This window comes from Megascapheus bottae, chromosome 12, assembly GCF_031878675.1.
Source record: "Megascapheus bottae isolate mThoBot1 chromosome 12, mThoBot2.hap1, whole genome shotgun sequence".
NCBI classification, from domain to species: domain Eukaryota; kingdom Metazoa; phylum Chordata; class Mammalia; order Rodentia; family Geomyidae; genus Megascapheus; species Megascapheus bottae.
Window position 1 is genome coordinate 3548117 of NC_143520.1, and position 17449 is coordinate 3565565.

The 17449-nt window shown below is 37.4% G+C and overlaps 1 pseudogene; it reads right to left on the minus strand.

Moving 5' to 3' along the window:
• Positions 1 to 7356: 7356 nt before the first annotated feature.
• Positions 7357 to 7975, minus strand: LOC150056114 (large ribosomal subunit protein uL1 pseudogene; annotated as a pseudogene).
• Between the last annotated feature and the right edge of the window lie 9474 nt (positions 7976 to 17449).

Sequence of the window (17449 nt, forward strand, 5' to 3'; positions counted from 1 at the left end):
CATGTAACCCTTTTACTAATTACAATAAAAAAGGAAAAAAAGAAAAAAAAGAAAAAAGAAAAATGATTGTATAGTGATATTTCCTAGGGGTTATTATGGCTATGTAATAAACAGAATTTATTGAGCATTTAAAAAAAAAAAAAAGAAAACATGGATCATTCAGTGTAGTCTGAGAATGCAGGAAACACAAAAGGAATTTTAAAAGTCTTATTGCCTAACTCCTTTTTTAAATCAGAAAGAAACTAATGTCTGACTTCAAATCACACAGGTAAAGCTAACACAAAGGCCAAATTCTTCATCTTGATTCGTGTCTCCTCTACCCAACAGTTGGCTTCAACTTTTTATGTTTCTTTTGCTTATTGCTTTCCTTTAGATCACCTAGCTGTGACTGCTTGGTTTTCCTTTCTATCTCTTCAATTGTACTTAGAATATTTGAGCACATAGTGCTGAGGAGCCACCCCCCAGCCTTCCCTATAAGTGATTAAAAGCCCATTGGAGCATTTCTTAAAAAGGAGGCACTTAGATAAAGTTAATTTAAACTTCTGAATAACAAACTAGTTCATTCCAGGTTGTGAAAAATCTTAGGAAATACAGTGACTTTACTAGAGTATAATGAGAAATTTCAAATGAAATATAGAGTGAGGCTATGAAAATTTCCAAATGATCAAGAAGTTTATTATTTTATATTTTTGGTGCAGGGACTGGAACTTGAACTCAAGGCTTCAGTACTGAGTGATGTCTGCTAGCTCTTTCACTCAGGCTTGCTCTGTTACTTGAGCCACATCTCCACTTTTGGCTTTTAGCTGGTTAACTCTTAAGAATCTCAAGGACTAGCAAGCCCTACCTTTGAGCCATGATCCCCAGATCTCAGCATCCTGAGTTTAGGGGTTTACAGTATGTTTCATGGGCTCCCAGCAAGAAGTTCAAATTTTTTGAAAAGAAAAAACAATATTACCTCATCACAAGGTTAAAAAAAAAAAAACCTCTTTATCACAAGAAGTAAATCAAGTTCAAATGCTCCAGGGAGTGACTGAGTAAAAGAAGTCTGACTTGATGGTACATATCGAGGGATGAAATGGACAATGAAGTTTCCATATGTTGTTTTTATGCAGTAATTAGAAACTGTCACACACCGTTTCATTTTTTCATTTCCTTGGGCTTATGTACGTGTTGGAACTTCCTTTGGAACAGAATGGAACACATCGAGCTGGCATCAGGTTGAAGGGAGGAGCTGTGGCTTAGGGGCTGCTCCAGGCACCCGAGGCAGGAAGGACGCCAGAGGCAGCGCCTGTCAGGCTCGGTGTGCATCCAAGCGCAAGCGCTGCAGCTGCGCTGGACTCGGTGCAAACGCTGGCCGTACCTCCAGGGGGTCATTACGGAGCTGGTCTTCCCCTAAAACACGTTCACTCCATCCCAACCATCTTTCCTTTACCACTTGTGAGCCGGTCTTAAATGGAGACCCTATGATCCCCATGATCAGGCATAAAAAGTGGTGACCAGTCCCTTGGGCCTTCCCAAACCTTTTATGTCTGAACCTAATGTAAAATGTTCTGTTCCTAGAAACCTTTGCTGGTATTTAAAGAAGAAAAATGAGAAAGGGAGACTAGTTCTTACGATGTAAGGATTAGGTCTAGGCGCTGCTATTTTGGCATTCATTTCGGCCCTCGCTCTCTTGCTCAAGTTCATTTTTTCTTTGTCACTCAACGATGGCACTCTGCCTACACCTCCACTTCCACTGTCTGAGTACGTTCACCGCAGAACAGTGTGCCATAGACTTTTCTTTCCCAGGGGACTGCAAATCATGATGGTCAGTTCTCAGCATTCCGAGACATGGGCCTTCACTCCCCAGCTAAGTTGAAAAGTTTTGTTTCCATGTTCTAAAACCAGGCTTCTACTACCACAATTTTTACTTTCTGCTACCACAAATTAACTGGCAAACCCCAGGAAACAGGAGGTGGAAAGAAATTCCATTTAATCGACCTGGACAGATATTCAACTGGATACTTACACAGCCTAGCACAGATGTAAGTACTGAATTACAAGAGCATAAATTACCTTCATTGCAGTAACAATTTCTCTGTAGTTATTTCTGATTAAATATTTGATTATTTTATAATTATTCACTTGCTTATTTGCATTTTAAGTTATTTTAACAATTTAATAAAGATATCATTTTACATTTCTCAAGGAATTTCTTCCAATCAGAAAGAGGTAAGCATTATTAATCTCATGATATTTGCCATTTGCCCCTCATATTCATAGAGACATGCAGTTTATCTTTTAAAACATTTCACAAAAATGACAGTGAATCTAATGTCATCATTTTCTAGAACAAAGGGCACCAGAAATAGGTTTTCATGACAATTTTTTCTACTCTATCATTTCAAATATCTAGTAATCCAGAATGTAGATATTCTAGATCTTTTTAGAAATGTTTTTTGATAGACTTGATTGCTAATTTTTTCCTATTATAATGAATGTGATAGCCATGATTAATTATCTACCTTCTGCTCAACAATATTACCTTGGAATATATTTTCAGAAGGAAAAGTGCTTATAAAAATCTATGCCCCTGGACCTGGAGTTTGGCCTAGTGGTAGAGTGCTTGCTTAGCATGCATGAAAACCCAGGTTCTATTCCTTGGTACCACATACATAGAAAAAAAGCCAGAAAGTGGTGCTGTGGCTCAAATGGTAGCACTCTAGCCATGAGGAAAAAAAAAAAGGAAAAGAAAAAAACCAAGGACAGTACTCATGCCCAGAGCCCAAGTCCAGTCCAGGACTAGCAAAAAAAAAAAAAAAAAAAAAGCTATGCCCCCATATAGGATGAGACTCAATGAAAGAATGTCTAGGATATGGAAACAAGAGCTTTATCTTGTGTGATTGTTGTTTTTTGCCCTTTGGTTAATCTTATATTGTTAAGGTTTCTGACTTTCTTGCCTGGTATATTGTATATACATTTATTTGTTTATTTGAAATAGGAAAGGGCATGGGGGGAAGCAAGATGATTGGGAGAGAGTGGGGGGAAGGAAATGGGGACAAAACCATGAGAAGGGATATCAATATGTGAGAAGTAATGCACCTATTACCTAGCGAATGTAACTGTAACCCCTCTGTACATTACCCAGACAATAAAAAATAGAATTTTTTTTAAAAAGCTATGCCCATGTTTATGCTTGTGATAAATGTTGCCAGTCATCTTCCAGGACAGTTGTATTAATTTAGTATCACACCTGCAGAGTAAGAGGACTTGGATTCCTGCATTCCACTCCATGCCAACATTCAGTATTTTGGTTCTTTTTAATGTTTGCTAATCTGAAGAGTAAAAAAATGGTGTCTCTTGGTTAAACTCATTCTTAAAACCGCCATGTCTGGCACCTACTTTGTTCTTTACATGATTGCATATGGAAGTAACTACTAAAATTCCTTATTACTTGTATTTTATAGTTCTGCTACTATTTTACAACAGGTAAAAACCAATCTATATAAATGAAATGAAGAGGGTATCTTAGTCTTTGTATCTGGGGAAATAGCTAAGACAATGAGACTATAAAAGCAGATTTTGATTGTGGCTGGGGGAGTAGATAGGGTGATGATGGAGAGAAGCACCACTGGTCAGCAAGTACAAGGCAAGCACTGGCAGGAGCACCACTGCTGGAGGTGGCTGTGTTGGTATCTGTAACATGTTGATGTGTGAAGTGAAAAAATGAATCCTATTCCTCAGGAGAGTCTTGCATATGTCAAATATATTGTCTCATTAAGCCAATCCATTTATCAACCCACTGAATGCCAATTAAATTGCACAGGATGGTGCAGGTATAGGGTGGGCTGTTGGTGCCAAACTTTATTACAGCTGAGCTTTTCTGGCGCAATGTGTAGACCCAGCAAAATGGCAGGCATATCAAAGCCAAATTAAATGTTCTTGAAATAATGCCTTTAAAGAGGATGAAATGCCACATCCTGGCAGAAAAGAATGTGAAACGTAATGTCAGTTCTTAGTGTACTTTTAGTTCCAATGAAGATGTCAATGCTCCGATCCAGCCAGTGCCAAATGTCTTCACAGCGTGCAAATTAGATCAGTGTAATTTCATCAGGAGAATGATCAGACTCTGCTGTAGTTATGGCTGAATTCACTGCTTCTGCCCAGGGCTGGGCTGAGAACCTGGGGCCCAGCTGAGCTCATGCTGCCTTCCTCAGAATGAGAAAGGATGAGATTTAAAGTATTGCAGTCCTGATGCTAATGCCAAAAGCCAACTCACCTCTTAGAGACATGGCTAAATGAACATCTAACACATGTTACAGTAAGTTTTGTTGGGAATTTTTAAAGATCTGGTTAATAGAAATTAAACCCCAAGTAAGTGAAATAGTAAGACAGCTTCCAAATGGCATTATAAACACTATATATGCATGTAAATGTAGGTAAGAAATAGTTAAATAATCAAATTCCAAGCATATTATGTCACATTTATAGGAAATGCAATATGTTAATATGCACATAATATGGTATTCTAAAAAGCTAATGAAGAGAAATCAATTGCAAATACCAAATAAATTCTTCTGAAAAATCTCTTACTAAAAAACAGAAGTCCAACAAGAATGCTGTGATCAAGTTTCATTAAATGAAGGAGAGAGGAAACACAGTGCAGCTCTTGGGAAACAAATTGTAAGTGACCTAACTTAGAATTAGTATTTAGGATGAACGAATAAACCAGTTTTGGAGTGAGAGATGTCACTGTCATGATAAATTTGTTGTTCATTTTTAAAATCACTTATTACTGAAATACTATTAAAAATTGGGCCAGGAGTTTGGCCTCTATGTGGTAGAGTGCTTGCCTAGCATGTATGAAGACCTGAGTTCAATTCCTCTGTACCACATACATAGAAAAAAGCCGGAAGTGAAGCTGAGGCTCAAGTGGTAGAGCTCTAGCCTTGAGAAAGTCCAAGGACAGTGCTCAGGCCCTGAGCTCAAGCCCAGGACTAGCTATATATATATATATATATATATATATATATATATATATATATATATATATATGCTGGTATCTGAGCTTTAGTACAAACTTTTTAACATAGATCATTTTTATTTCAAAGCATGACAGTAGTATCAGGATTCCTCACTGAGTCTGTTAACTAAGTCTTGGTAAAAAGCAGAATCTTTAAAAGCTAGATGACAATCCTAAGAACAGGTAGAGAACTCTCATTGTATTCTCTTTCAAATAATTGAGGAGTATTTACATTCTGCTGATACTATAAGTACTGTTTTAATTCCTTGGGGAGGGGTAATGGGGCTTGAACTGGGCTTGTGTACTGTCCCTGTGCTCTTCAGCTCAAGGATACCACCCTACCCTTCAGCAAAGCACCACTTTTTGTTTTCTAGAGGTTAATTGGAAATAAGTCTCAGGTCTTTTTGTGCCCAGGCTGGCTTTGAACCTTGATCCTAAAATCTCAGCCTCCTGAGTAGCAAGGATCACAGGTATGATCCACCAAGCCTGGCTTTAATTCCTATTTGCATAGCATTTTATAATTTTTGTCACGTGATCCTTAGAAAATATATTTAAAATGCTATGAAAGATGGAGAAAAAATAGAATTCTTCCAAATCCATCATCTAGATAACACTTGATAATATATTTATTTTTCTACTTTTGAGGAGTTAGTTGACTTTTGTTTTCTTTCAAATTTTGATTCTATTTATAAACACTTGTTTGTGTGCTTAAATAGTATGTACCTCTTCTGTGTCATTACATGATCTTGGAATTACTTTAATACTATATAATATTGTGTGTATTGGAACTCTGTATCAATATTTGATAATAAATTACCTTCACAATAAACATTCATTATTATCAACCATGGTTGATAACTTGTTAATTTCTTTTCATAGACTCCTAAGAAGTAGCATCATGGTGCCAACAGTATAACTTTTCAAGGTTCTGGCTACTAGTTACACTGTTTTTCATATTTATATGCAACTTGTACCACTAGAAAAAGTGGCATGTTTATAAATTCAGATCCATAAGACACTTTGTATTCATATTACAACTCATATGAATTTCATATCTCAGGTCTTAATTCCATAGAAAATGGCATAAGAATGGCTCAAAAGACTGTGCATCCATGAAACCTAAGAGCAGGCTGTCAGTTCCTTTCCCTCTGTGGTTAGTTAACTACTAAAGGGCATGCTGTGCACTGTCTGATACCTGGAAACAACTCAGTTGATACTCTGTTTAGAATGTGTTTAAAGTCAATGGAAAATTATCTCAAGCTACACAACTACTATAACATTAATTATATATTTAAATTGATATAGGTAGCTAATCATTCACAACAATCGAGGGTTATATGGAAGGTTTTTACAATCCTATTTACATCTTCCGAATCATTTAGAATTTCTGCTGTGAAGCTTTCTTATATTTCCTATGTTAGCAATCTGCACAAGACCCAAGGCTATCTTCTGGGTTTGCCAAGACTCCAGATGCCAGACCTTGAAACATTCTAGTCACAACATCTGGCCTTTTGGTGAGCTCCACAGGCAGTTGTGCACTGTGCTCAGAACTGCCTCTGGGGATGTCAAACCTCTACTGAAAGGTGGGATACCATCTTTCTGCTCACGTTGAATACAAAACAAATGGAATTAGATCCACTATGTGCAAAAAAAATATTTCCTACACAACTTAATTTCTGTTAAAAATGTAGCCTTGTTAACTGGTAGAATTATACCACAACACAATTTTATAAATATGTATGTTTTAAACCAATCAAGGAAGACACTATTCCAGAGCAGGATAAATTATGGTACCAAATTGATAAATGATGCTTTGAAATCTAGCTTAAAGTAATAATTATCATGAGATAATAATCATGGGAGAAGAATTAATACTCCCCAGACCCGTCCTCAAAAATTGCCATTCTAATTTCTTTTGTCAGGAAATTTCCAAGAGCCTGCACGTTCTCTGAACCAAAATGATACTTGATTTTATGAGTTACTAGACTGTTAAATATGTTTCATGTCTTTTTCAATAGGAGATTAAAATTATACCCAAATAATGCCAGTGATTTCTCTAAAGTTATTATCAATGTAGCATAAAAATTAATCCCACATGTTTCCTTTTTTGCGTATGCAAGATTAATCAGACACAAGACAAAATGTGATTCAATGAACGTATTGCCTCTAACAATTTCCTATTTTTCAAGGGAGAGGAAAAATCCATTATGACTCTCTTGCATGATGTATAGAAAATAAGATCTAATCTTGAATCAAAGCAAATAGACCTCTAAGTGGATTTTTTATTAATCTGGTTATCATGATATTACTATGCAGTTCTTTTTTTATGGTAACACTAGGATTTATTAAACATCTTAGTACAGGCACTGGGGCTTGCCTGGTGCTCTTGATTATTGTGCCTGGACATCCTGCCAATTCTTCTTGAGCAATGACACCAGGAAGTTGACAGCCAAGTGAATGTTGTACACAGGCTCATCATCTGTCACTTTCACATGACCAACAGCAACAGCCAGACGCGGCACCTTCTTCATCTGGAACCTGATAGTGCACTTCACCTCACCCACTTTGGCCACCTGTTTTCATTGTGTGTGAGCAGAGATGGAAACTTGCTAGCCGTATTCAGGTCTGGGCCCAGGATTCGTGGAATCTGCTTGATCAGATTCTCTGAAACTAGAAAGGCATCATACTTCTTGACCACTTTGTTGTTCTTGTTGAGCTTCTTCAGCGCCTTGATGTCCAGATGTGGGGGATATCACAGCCTTGGCCTCAGGCTAGTGCTGCTGGTCTCCCAGGACGCACACGCACATGGAGAATTTGGGGCAGGGAGTGGACTTAACCTGACAGCGCCTGAGAAACACTTGTCTTTCTGGGGTCGTAGCTCTTCAGACCAATCTGCAACTTCACCCTCTCCAGGAACTTCCAGCACTTGCTCTGGTTCCTGTGGGTTTTGCTGCTTACGGCTATTGGTTCCATGCACACAGGCAATCAAGAGAGCTACTGTGCAGTTCTTTTCATTAGTTACCTTCAAAGTATATTTTTGTTAAAAATGTAAAATTATAAATTTATTTGCACTTATTTTGATTGGATTTTTCAGTGTTATTTTTAAGGAAAATATTTTTATAGTCTTCCACTGAGTAAGACAATAGATTGAATTGCAAATCTATTATTGTCTGATTTCCATAATGAAATCAAAGGAATTTCCTATTAGGTATCAAATAAATGTTTATTTACCTTTTAAAAAACCAGGAAACTGCCAGGTGTGGTAGCTCATCCCTATAATCCTAGCTACTCAGGAGGCTGAGATCTGAGGATCAAGGTTCAAAGCCAGCTCAGGTACAAAAGGACCTGAGACTCTTATCTCCAATTAACCCCTAAAAAACAGGAAGTGGGACTTGGCTCAAGGAGTAGGTTTGTAGCCTTGAGATGAAGAGCTCAGGGACAGCAGCCATGCCAAGTTGAAGCCCCATGACCCCAAAAGAAAAACAAGCCAACCAACCAACAAATAAACAACCAAACTGGGAAACCACCCCACTACAAGAACCATTTAGAAAATGTGATTGGTTTGTATATGTTTATGAGCAAGGCCAGGAAACTAGGGTTGGGTTCAGTGACATATCTATATTCTCATAGGACTGTTGTCCTGCAGGAAGCAGAGGTAATAGGATCATGGTCTGATGCAGCCCCAAGAAAGAGGCAATACCCAGTGTGAAAAATATAACTGAAGCAAAAAGCAACGAGGTCCTGAATCATGGAGTAGAGTGCCTGCCTAGCAAGCGAAGGACTCTGAGTACAACCCTGAGTACCACAAGAAAAGAAAAGAAAAGATGAAAATTTGAAGGACTAGTCAGTTGGTTCCCAATCTGATACACTAGAGATGATATAAAGTGCTACAATTGCAGGAAACATCCGTTGAAGACATTCAGGTTTAGGCATTTCTAATTTATAAATAAAAAAGGAGAAAGAAAAAAAAATTGTCAGTCATAAGGCTTGAACTCTGTGCCTGGGCATTAGTCCTGACCTCATCAGCTCAAGGCTATCCTTGAATCAAGCCCCAAATCTGGTTTTCTGGTGGTTAACTGAGATAAGTCTCATGGACTTTAATGCTGGAGATGGCTTTGACCCACAATCCTCAGAACTCAGCCTCCTGAGTAGCTAGGCCTGAGCCACCACGCCCAGCTTCTTTTTTAATTGAGTGATTTGGAAAACAATGAAATTTGTTAACATTTCATACTACTGGCTTGTACGAATCACAATATGAGGGAATGTTCTGATTTGCACTTGGCATGAGGATCAGATTCAACCATTAAATAAAATCACTGAATCATCTATAACCTTGCCCCATCCACACCTATTGTAATGACCACTTTGGTTTCTGTATAAACTCAACAAACTGAGAACAAACTGAAAAACAAAAGCATATCTTTGTCCTAGAAATAAAAACTCAAATGAAAACAGAATAATCTGTCTCTGCTTGGGCTCTGTCAGTGGTGATTGCAGAGTCCAATATTTCCTGGTTACTCAAGCTGCGCATTTTGGTGACACCAGCTGGGCATTTTGGTGACACTAGCACAACAGTGCTCAGGCTGAATAAATAAACTGTAGCACAAGAATGGGTGGAAGATGCAGCAGAGCAGTAGAAACAGGCCGGAGGCTATCCTGCACCTCAAGAAACAGAAAAAAAATGCATACTTAAGTTTAGGCAATATATTCTAGCATGGAATTCTATCAGTAGTATTAGAATTAGAAAGCCAGTATAGCTTTGGGCATGGAAAAGTGACACTCATGCAATCAACCATAAGTTGCTTAGGTCTTTCTTTTTTGTATTTTTTTCATCTCATACTTTTCAGAAAGAAAAAGAGAAGGAAGAGATAGGCCAGGATCTCATTATCCCTATAAGCCATGTTCATGTTGACCTCACTTCTTTCCCCTGAGTCCCTTCTCTTAAAGTCTCCACTGCCTCCTAATAATGCTAGAAGTTGATGCCCAGACCTTTAGCCCATAATCTTTAGGGCCTATGAGATCCAAGCTACAACAATGGAATGCCATCTAAATCCCATTCTCACATCTTGGATCTTGACATATTTCTGATAAACTTTTTGTAATCTCATCTTCCTTATATATCTCTTTCATTGAGGAAACCATTCCTTCTTGCCTTTCACACAAAATAGTTGGATCCTGCTTTGTCACGCTGCACTAGAATTAACTCCAAATGGATCAAAGACCTGGAGGTAAAAGCTGACACACTGAAAACTTTACACGAAGGAATAGGAGATACACTAGGCCTCCTTGGCACAGGTCGAAACTTTCTTAATAAGGACCAAGAATCACAGCAAATAAGAGAAAGGCTGGATAGGTGGGACTGCATTAAACTGCAGAGCTTTTGTATGGCAAAGGACATAGCTAGTAAATTAATTAGGAAGCCTACAGAGTGGGAGAAGATCTTCACTAACCATACAATGTACAAAGGCCTCATATCTAAAATATATCAATAGCTCAAAAAATTGAATCACTCCAAAACTAATCTCCAAAGTAACAACTATCCCATTAAAAGATGGGCCAAAGACTTAAAGAGAGTCTTCTCTGAAGAAGAAATAAGAATGGCCTATAGACACATGAAGAAATGCTCAACATCTCTGGTCATAAAAGAAATGCAAATCAAAACAACTCTAAGATTCCACCTCACTCCAGTTAGAATGGCCAGGATCAGGAAAACGAATAACAACAGATGCTGGAGGGGATGTGGCCAGGAGGGATCACTACTACACTGTTGGTGGAAGTGTAAACTCGTTCAACCACTATGGAAAGCAGTATGGTAGCTCCCCTATGACCCAGCAATTCTACTACTTGGCATTTACCCAACCACCCAGAAACAAGGACATACTAAATCCACTAGCACAACAATGTTCATTGCAGCATTATTCACCATAGCAAAGATATGGAACCAACCTAGATGTCCCTCAGTTGATGAGTGGATCAACAAGTTGTGGTATTTGTACACAATGGAATTCTATGCTGCTGTCAGAAAAATTGACATTGCCCCATTTGTTAGGAAATGGAAAGACTTAGAAAAAATCATATTAAGTGAAGTAAGCCAGACTCAAAGGAACTTAGGCTCAATGGTTTCCCTCATTAGTCATAATCAGTAGAAACCTTGGGCTCTATTAGTAGAGCCATATAATGAATGATTGTTGTCCTTAATGTACTATGTTATCTCTCATCTCTTTTGCTGTCCCTTGGTTATCTCATATTGTTACAGTATCTCACTTTGTTATCTGATATATTGGATTTATTTGTAGTTGGTTATTTGAAATTGGATAGGGAAGGGGGGAAAAACCAAGACGGGGGGAGGGGAGGGTAAAGGGGACCAAGACATGTGAAAGGGTATCAATATATGTGAATTAATGCACCTTCTATCTGGCAAATATCATGTAACCCTTTTACTAATTACAATAAAAAATAAATAAAATAAAAAAATAAAAAAACACATAGAAGAAAAAAAAATGAATAAATAAAATTTTTTTAAAAAAGCTGGACAGGAAGCAGCACTGTGGCTCAAGAGTGATAGCCTTGAGCTGAAAAGCTCAGGGACAAGTGTCCTGGCACAAAGTTCAAGCCCCACAACTGAACCCTCTCCCACCAAAAAGGAAGACAAAAATTATAAGGAGTTTAGAAAACTATTCTCTATTTGATAATCTATGTCATGGACAATCCTTTTTCTAGGAAAACAGAAATAGCACAAGAAATCCCTGGAGTCCTGGAGAGTTTTTCTTCCAAATCTTTTTTTTTTTTTTTTTTGTGGATTATAGGGCTTGAACTCAGCCTGGGCACTGTCCCAAAGCTTTTCAGCTCAAGGACACCATCGTGCCCCTGGGCCTGCGAGTTGTCCCTGAGCTCTTCAGCTCAAGGCTACCACCCTACCCTTAAGCCAAGCCCTATTTCCCCTAGTGGTTAATTGGAGATAAGAGTCTCAGGTCCTTCTCTAGGTAAAAGCCTACACACTGAAAACTTTACAAGAAGGAATAGGAGATACACTAGGCCTCCTTGGCACAGGTTGAAACTTTCTTAATAAGGACCAAGAATAACAACAAATCAGAGAAAGGCTGGATAAGTGGGACTGCATTAAACTGCAGAGCTTTTGTATGGAAAAGAACATAGCTAGTAAATTAATTAGGAAGCCTACCGAATGGGAGAAGATCTTCGCCAACCATACAACGGACAAAGGCCTCATATCTAAAATATATCAACAACTCAAAAAATTGAATCACTCCAAAACTAATCTCCAAAGTAACAACCATCCCATTAAAAGATGGGCCAAAGGCAATAGAAGACCCAGAAATAGAACCACATACCTATAGGCAACTTGTATTTGACAAAGGAGCCAAAGATATACAGTGGAACTAACACAGTCTATTCAATTATTGGTGCTGGCAAAACTGGGCAGCCACATGCAGAAAACTAAAAATTGACCCTAGCCTTTCATCATGCACAAGCATTAACTCAACGTGGATCAATGACCTCAACGTCAGACCGGAAACCATGAAACTGCTACATGATAAAGTAGGAGTGACACTGGAACTCATAGGCACAGGCAAAAGATTCCTGAACAGAATCCCAGGGTCACAACAGATTGGAAAGAGACTCGATAAATGGGATTACCTAAAAATAAAAACATAGTCGCAAAAGTAGAGAGACAACCAACAAACTGGGAAAAGATATTCACCAACAATACATCTGACAAATGCTTAATATCCAATATCTACAGGGAACTCAAGAAACTATTCCCCCACAAGCCCAATAAACCATTCACTAAATGGGCAAGGGAACTAAAGAGAAACGTATCAGAAGAGATTAAAATGGCAGAAAAGCATATGAGAAAATGTTCATCATCCATGGTCATAAAGGAAATGCAAATAAAAACAACCCTAAGATACCACCTTACCCCAACAAGAATGGCCAAGATTTTGAATTCACAATGACAGTTGCTGGCAGGGTTGTGGAGATAAAGGAACTCTACTACACTGCTGGTGAGAATGTAAACTAGTTCAGCCACTCTGGAAAGCAGTGTGGAGGTTTCTTGAACTAAAAATAGACCTTCCCTACAATCTCTCCATACCACTTCTGGACATCTACCCTGAACATCATAATCCAAGATACGATAAGGACACCTGCTCAGCTGTGTTCATCTCTGCACTATTCACAATAGCCAGGCGATGGAAACAATCCAGATGCCCTACTGCAGATGAATGGATACAGAAAATGTGATATATATATATATATATATATATATATATATATATACAATGGAATTCTACATAGCCAACAGACAAGATAAAATAATGGCATTCACAGGGAAATGGATGAATCATGTTGAGTGAGACAAGTCAAGACCTCAGGAACAAAAGGCGCATGGTATCCTTAATATGTGGCTATTAAATCCAAAGAGTACAAGAGCGAGGACTCAGTAACTGCATACCCAATGCTATGGACATGGTAATGGAAATATAAACATAACTATATAGACATAAAAACCTATGACTCTATAGACATAATGTTTTATTCCATAAATTAATATATTTCTATGACATACAAACCCTTAGCCTAATTATGATTAAGTTCTAAATACTAAGTCCCAGTGATTGTAAATAGATATTCCCTTATTGAACACTTGTTTATTAAACTTGTCATTTACAATCTGATGTAATAAGGCCATATAGTATGAAGCTAATTGAAAGGACCTCCAGGATATTGAAACAAAAGCCATATAATGAATGATTGTTGTCCTTAATGTACTATGTTGTCTCTCATCTCCTTTGCTGTCCCTTGGTTATCTCATATTGTTATAGTATCTCACTTTGTTATCTGATATATTGAATTTATTTGTATTTGGATATTTGAAATTTGATAGGGAAGTGGGGAAAACCCAGACGGGTGGGGGGTGTGGGGGGGGAGGGAAATGGGTACCAAGATGTGTGAAAGGGTATCAATGTATGTGAATTAATGCACCTTCTATCTGGCAAATATCATGTAACCCTTTTACTAATTACAATAAAAAAAAGAAAAAAATCTGATGTAAAAATCAACAATAATAAATTCTTTAATTAAAAAAAAAGATGGGCCAAAGACTTAAAGAGAGTCTTCTCTGAAGAAGAAACAAAAATGGCCTATAGACACATGAAGAAATGCTCGACATCTCTGGCCATAAAAGAAATGCAAATCAAAACAACTCTAAGATTCCACCTCACTCCAGTTAGAATGGCCAGGATCAAGAAAACTAATAACAACAGATGCTGGAGGGGATGTGGCCAGGAGGGATCACTACTACACTGTTGGTGGGAGTGCAAACTCATTCAACCACTAAGGAAAGCAGTATGGCAGTGCCTCAAAAGACTAAACATAGAGCTCCCCTATGACCCAGCAATTCCACTACTAGGCATTTACCCAATTTTCCAGAATCAAGGATATACTAAATCCACTAGCACAATGATATTCATTGCAGCACTATTCACCTTAGCAAAAATATGGAACCAACCCAGATGTCCCTCAGTTGATGAGTGGATCAACAAGATGTGGTATTTGTACACAATGGAATTCTACGCTGCTGTCAGAATGACATTGCCCCATTTGTTAGGAAATGGAAAGACTTAGAAAAAATCATATTAAGTAAAGTAAGCCAGACTCAAAGGAACATAGGCTCAATGGTTTCCTCATTTGTCATAATCAGTTGAAACCTTCAGCTCTCATAGCAGAGATTTGCAATAGAGCAAAACCTAGATACATAGGCCATACAGTATGATGCTAAATGAAAGGACCTCTAGGATATAGAAACAAAAGCCATATAATGAGTGATTGTTGTCCTTAATGTACTATGCTGTCTCTCATCCCCCTTGCTGTCCCTTGGGTATCTCATATTGTTACAGTATTTTACCTTGTTATCTGATATATCGGATATATTTGTATTTGGTTATTTGAAATTGGATAGGGAAGGGGGAAAACGATGAGCGGTGGGAGTGAGGGGGAGGGAAATGGGTACCAAGACATGAGAAAGGGTATCAATGTATGTGAAGTAATCCACCTTCCATCTGGTGAATGTAATATAACCCTTTTATTAATTATAATAAAAATATATGGAAAAAAGGGTCTCAGGTCGTTTTGTGCCTGGGCTGGCTTTGAATCTTGTCCTCAGATCTCAGCCTCCATGGATTACAAGTGTGAGCCTCTTCCAAATCTTTTAATAGTAAATATTCTCCAAAAGAAAAGAAAGCAAAACAAACAAAAAACTTCATCTGACAAGATAAAGTAATGGCATTTGCTGGAAAGTGGATGAATCTAGAGCGAATCATGTTGAGTGAGACAAGTCAAGACTAAGGAACAAAAGGCGTATGGTATCCTTACTATATGGCTATTAAATCCATAGGGTACAAGAGCGAGGACTGAAATAGTTGCATACCCAATGCTATGGACATGGTACTGGAAATACAAACACAACTACATAGACATAAAAACTTATGTATAGACATGTTATATTACATAGATTAATATGTATCTATGATATACAAGCCCTCAGCCTAATTTTGATTATGTTCTAAAATCTAAGTGCCAGTGATTAAATATAGAGATTCCCTTCTTGAATACTTGTTTGTTAAACACGTCATTTAAAATATAATGTAAAAATCAATGTTAATAAATTATATATATATATATATAACTTCATCTGAATCTTACGCACCTGTGTGGCTGGTCAATTATTCACAATGTATCAGGGATCTGAGATGTATTTTCCCTTCTTAATTCTATTAGACAGCCAATTTGTAATGCTAAATACAATGTTCCTGGGAACCTTACATACAGCATTGCAGGTGTTCTCTGAACATCTACTTGTTTACTAGCAGGGAGTTCAGAGCAAATTAGATGTGCACACACATCTTTCTAACACGTGTGGTCAGTCATGTAGAATCTCTGATGAGAAGATTGTTTGAATAGTTGTGGTTGGGAGTACAGTGAGAGAGTTGTAGAGTACATCAAACAAGCACTCACAGTGTTAGGTAAAGATGATTCTTGACCCACCCAAAAATGGTAACAGCAGCAGCCTCTCCTGATTGTTTATTTGTATGTACATCAGCACTGAGGAAGGTTTTGTCATATAAATTGCTTTCAAATAAATGAGAATAATTAATGTCCCTCTCTGGAAGGAACTTTGTTTACACAAAGTTTAAACATTGGCTTTTTGAATTAGTTTTAGATTCATAGCAAATGGGAAAAAAAAGTAGGGTCCCCTGTCTTCCCCTGCAACACATTCATAGCTTCCCCCACTATTGTTATCCCACACCAGAGTATAAATAAAAATACTTGGACTTACCATGCTCTACCAAAGCCCATACTTTGTATTAGTTTTCCTCTGGTAATATACATTTTATGGGTTAGACAAATAGATGAATAAAAATGTGATATGGATCCCTTATTGTGGTATTACATCAAGTACTATCTGAGCCTTATAAATCTTATACAATCAAGCTCTTCTCTCTTCCCTGGATCCCTGGTCTTGTATTGTCTCCACGGTTATAGCTTTTCTATGATATTTTATGGATTCATTCATACGGTCATTCACTGATAGTGGATACATAGTATCTTCAGAATGGCTCCTTTGACTTAGCAATAATTATGTTGGGTTCCTCCCGTTCTTTTTACACTAGAATAGCTCTTTTTTTTTCAGTGCTCAGGATTTCATTGTCAATGTGCAGCACTTTTTACTCACTAAAGGATATCTTGGTTGTTTTTAGTATTTTGTTTTCATAAAATGATGGTTTATTTTTAACAATTACATTTCATTTCTTTAACATTTAAAATTTGCAATTATAAACTTGGGAATAAGTAGTATAAGCATAACAGTGAGAATAAGCATAGCTGATTAGTACTAAGAATTAAAGTCAGCGAAGGACAGTGGTGGTGGATGTTTGTACTTAGGAACACAAACCTCAATGGGAAGCTGAGTTTCAAGAAGAGGAGGAACTAGATATAACTGGTAAGTACAGCAGAGCAGTTAATGTGGGAATTTTCTAAAATATTCCAAATCTTTCCCAAGAAGGTATATAACAAGAATCCCCCCAAAATATATATAAGCATATATAGACATATAGATATTCATATGTTCATATATATGTCTACATATGTATAATATGTGTTGATATATCCACATGTATTGTTTCATAACTGCATATCAGGATATTATAGAAACACTTGCATACTCCTGTTGAAATGACCACTATTCACAATATCCCAGCTATAGATCAACCATAGATGCCCAACAACTAATTAAATTGGTCAAGAAAATACAATATAGATAGACAATGAGGGAATGAAGGAAAATGAAATTATGATATTGTAGGAAAATTTATGGAAATGGACTCATGTTAAGTGAGATAAGACAAATAAGATATGCTTTTGTTCATA